We start from the raw sequence: 4,517 nt of genomic DNA on the forward strand, positions 1-4,517 counted from the left end.
GAAGCAACAGGACTTCCCTTGTATTTTAAGCATAGTAGTTGTACTCCCAGGTGCCTCAAATATTACATACACCAGTAGCATGTTTCTATCATTATTTTCACCTGTAAAAAAACCAGAATGTAAAAAGGAAAGGCAGTTAAAATGATCTAATATATATCCAGACTGGAAAGGTGAAAGGAGACTCCCAGTCTGGGAACACCTCTTTTCAAAGACTGTTTCCCTGAGGAGAAGCTGTGGTGAGGGCTCTCCAGCTCAGGAGGGAACAGAAATGCCTTTTGGAGAACGTGTAGGATGAGGGAGAAGTAGGGTGATGTCATCACTGTGTTTTAAGAGACCAAAAATAGCTCTTTAGCAATTTTGAATATAAGTCTCTGTTCCTCTCCCCTGAGCTGGCCGTGAGGAAGCAGAACAAGCCTCCTGCAGCCTTTTCTCTTAATTTAAAGCCGTTGCAGAACACTGCAGAGAGGCTTTGGCTCTGGAGAGCTGGAGTAAAGTGCTCGCTACCGAAGGGTCACTCTGGGGCGGTGTTGGAGCCCGTTCCTGTGACTGCACTGACCCCTAGTGACTCCAGGGAGTGTTAAAGAATTTACAGATTCGATTGTTTTCAAAAATAAATATGTTTACATAACGTCTTGCTCTACAAGGACACTTTTTTTCAGCAAATGTCTTCATTAGGAGGAAATTGTCAAGACCCTTCTGTTTTAAGCAATCTCTACAATTCCCAGGGAAGTTTTGCTCAGTTTTGTTTTACGACAACCAATTTTTGTTGACTTGAGATGGATTTTGCTACCTTAATTAATAAATAGCTTCATTAAAATATCAGTGCTGCTGAGATGCTGGGAGTTAATGGTTTAAATTTAGCCATGTAAGTTTGTTCAGGAACGCCGGGTGTCAGGCTGGAAGCTTTGCAAACTTTTAATAAAATACAGGTGGTACCACTGTTAATCTGTTTGCGATCTGATACGATGCACCTACAGGAGATGTCTGACCTTTGAGAAATACCGTCTGGAAAAACATTAGTATATTTAACAGGTATAAGGTGAAAGCAACAAATCATTTCTTTCCCTTGGGCCTTTCAGTTCAGCAGCAGACAATGTACGTGCACGTGTAATACCAGGGCAAGTCCAGCTCTCCTTCAGTAGCCCTCTGCCTCGGATGTTTGGCTCCTTATCTCAGGATTTACTTTCAAGTCGTGATAGGTTCAACAAGTGTGGGGGATTTGTCATGCAGTGAGTATGTGAAAACACAGAAATGCAATCTGTAGGGCCCCACTGCATGAAATGTAGAATATCCTCAATTTCCTTTGACTCCTCTTTGGGGCCCTAATGACAGACACAACCAGATAGAAGAGGATTAAGAAATATAATGGGGGGTGCACCCATGAACTGGAAAACGCGTGTGTGTTTTTAATATTTTTGTGGATCTTAGTGCTGTTGAGGCTGTGAAAAGGAAATCTTAGATGAGGATTTGGTGACACAAAGCACTGATCCCAGTCTGTTCCTCTGATTTCAGTCGAGAGTAGTTAACACCTCACACGAACTGTTAATATCTCGTTGACCCATGTATTTATTGTACAGAGATGAGGTATTTCTTAGTACCTGTGACTTTCTGGGCTGAGCAGTTGATGACTCAAGAGAACAAGATTCGTAATTTCTCTGCAGGAAGCTGCAGTGAAGAGGCAGGAGAATAATGTGCTGAGGTTGTGGTTCCACAACAGTCTGGGACCAGCCAAGTGTCGCCCTCATGGCCACGTCCTCCTCCTGCTTTTCTCTGTCTTTCCCTTGAGCTGGGCCTTTCACTCAGCCCAATCCTGTGCTGGGCGTATCAGCATGTTAAGATGCTAGAAAATTATTTTCTTTTGTCTTTGGCTTGTTGGGGTGGCTTTTTGGGGTGGGGAGGTGGGTGAGATTGCATCAGGAGGTGCTAGTTCTTTATGATCCCAGTTTGGAAAGGCACTCAGATTCTATAAAGCATCTCTTCAGATGCTGGTTTTCTGAGATCACATTCAAAAGAAAAGGAGGACAGTGTAGATAATCCTACAACCATTCAGATGCTGGGAGCCCCAAGCTGTGCAGCACTGAATGGGCCTGCGACTATGGCCCAGCTCACCCTGCACCTCCCGTCCGTGGAAAAGTCACCCCATTTGGTCATTTGAGCTCTGACAGGATTTTCCCAAAGAAGCCAACTCTATTCCTCATTTCCACTGTCAGACAAAAAGGGTGTTCACCTGAGAACTTGTCGCTGCACTCTTAGATAACGGCTAGGCCAGGCCTTATCTAACTGGACACAATATCCCTCTGAGGAAGATTTTAAATGGCCTCAGGCAGACGACATAGAACATGTTGCCGCAAGGCATCGTGTACTGCAATTTGAAACTGCGATGTCTAGTTAGGGGGGAGGAAACATTTTCAACACGTTTAGTCCTTGATTTTAAAAAGATATTTCTTGTCTGTTTTTTTACATTTTCTAACTCTCAGCTAAACCAGGTACTCTAGATTTTTCTTCTCTCAGTTAAGGAAAGTGAGGCCCAACTGCATGCATGTTTACAGTCACTAGTGTTAAAGGATTTTACCAGACTGTGGGTGTCTCTAGGCTTGCTTTATTAACAACTCAGAGTTGGGCCATCACCTCAGTGAGTGGCAACAGCTAACAAAAAGCACCCTCTATATATACGATATAACATACAATACAAAGAGTCTTTGGTGATTTTCCAGGAACTCTCAACTCTTAATTCATCATCCATTTCAAAAGTCCATTATATTCCACAGTTTCGGCTAGTTCTTATCGTGCCGTTCTAATTCCTCTTCGGACACCACTGTTTGCTGATGCAGTCTTCGGTCATCATGGTTACTGGTCTTCAGTATTGTTCCTAGAGCACCTGTGCTCTATAAACCAATATCTATTTATTAATTATTCCTGCTATTAATAATATCCGAAGAGAAAAGAGTTTTCTAAAGCTTGTTCGTTTTACAACTAGAGCCTTTATAAATGTAAATTATTAAAAATTAGATTTCTAAATAGAATAAAAATTACATCATTACCACCTGAGGTTTATGCAAGATACTCTCCATAAAGTAGGGTAGAGAACTGTATGACTGTATTTCTCATAGAACGGTAGAATCATTTCAGCTCGAAGGCACCCTGGAAGGTATCTGATCCATCCCCACGTTCTGAACAGTCACAATGAAGAAAGGCTCCAAGGAAGAAAAACACTTTTACATTCACAGTTACAGGTGCCACCCAGATAAGTGCTGGATCCCAGTGCTACAGAAAGAAGTTTGAAGGGCCCTCCTCCAAAACTGATTATGTTCTAAGAATGACCAAAGGTCAGGTAGATGCGAAAGGGGAAAAACACCTGAGACAGATGTAATTTCTATCTTTATGTAACAACTGGGTGTGAGGTTTGCTTCTTCAGAAAGCAATATTACAGTATCCTTCTTACCAGTCTTCCTCTCACTTTGATCTTGGTCTTTACCCAATCTTCTATCCTTTAGTTCAAAATGTGTGTAAAAACTATTTCAGTTAATTCTGGGAGTTTTGTGGTGAAGCTCATTTAGTTCCTAACACGGTTCTGCTGCCCTGCTAAAATGGCAAAATCTCAAGATTAAACTCAGACTGAGCCCCCAAACATCCGGCAAACAGCTAAACCGTCTAAAAATCTGGCTTTCACACCAAAACAGCTACTTTCTAGAATGGATCACTATTGTTGTTTACATTAAAAGTCCTCTGAAAGCTAAGTCAAACCAATAGTATTTATTCGTATTAGGAATTATGCCTTAAAACATAGTCTATAAAAATAACTTCAACTGTCAGTTTTTCATAACAGATTAAACTTAGTACATCTATTGAAGGCTATTGAAATTTGAAATGTTATAGTGCACTTCCTACATCTTATTTTCAGAATTTGTAATTTTATCACCTTTGGATTTTCCAGTTGATAATTCCCTTGTTTGAGTTTAGATTTTCCTTGTAAATTGAAGTACTCGCTTCATCTCTTTCTCCTGTGTACATTAGCGTTCTCCTTTTTTATTGACTCGCATGTCTTCTTGGCTCTGCTGTCAAAATAGAGAGACAGAACGTTTTGTGCGTAATTTATTAGAATAAAACAACATGCTCTTTCAGCAACATTTTCAGAAGTACACTATCAACACTTCTAGAAGCAACAGGAAAAAAAATCATTTCATCCTAATATAATCAGAATGGCCTAATGCTGCGTGTGGAACTGCCCTGGGTCAGCTCAGAGCAGCACTGACAGCGGGGCTGTCTGGGGGGTCTGAAACACAGGTGGGGGGAGACCTGTTGCTTTTACTAAAAAGATGGAATTGTATCAAGCAGTTACCTGAATGGTTGTTTTAAAGTGAGAGAACGTTTTTGCGTGTGGATTTCTTTTCCTCCAGTTTCGTGCATTATGGGATCCTGACGTGTATTTGTCTGAAGAAAACACATAGACGTTGTTTCTTACTTTCAGCTGCAATTGCAGGAAGGACTCTCTGAGCCTGATAGGTGAATTCAGTATG

The 4,517-nt window shown here is 41.2% G+C and overlaps 1 long non-coding RNA gene across 1 annotated transcript; it reads right to left on the bottom strand.

Moving 5' to 3' along the window:
• Positions 1-2,578: 2,578 nt before the first annotated feature.
• Positions 2,579-4,038, bottom strand: LOC141939031 (uncharacterized). The gene is made up of 2 exons (XR_012627456.1): positions 3,920-4,038; positions 2,579-2,885 (listed from the first exon to the last, which is right to left on the bottom strand). It is a non-coding gene; the product is annotated as an uncharacterized LOC141939031 (long non-coding RNA).
• Positions 4,039-4,517: the final 479 nt, after the last annotated feature.

This window comes from Strix uralensis, unplaced genomic scaffold (genome assembly GCF_047716275.1).
Source record: "Strix uralensis isolate ZFMK-TIS-50842 unplaced genomic scaffold, bStrUra1 scaffold_518, whole genome shotgun sequence".
Classification (NCBI taxonomy): Eukaryota; Metazoa; Chordata; class Aves; order Strigiformes; family Strigidae; genus Strix; species Strix uralensis.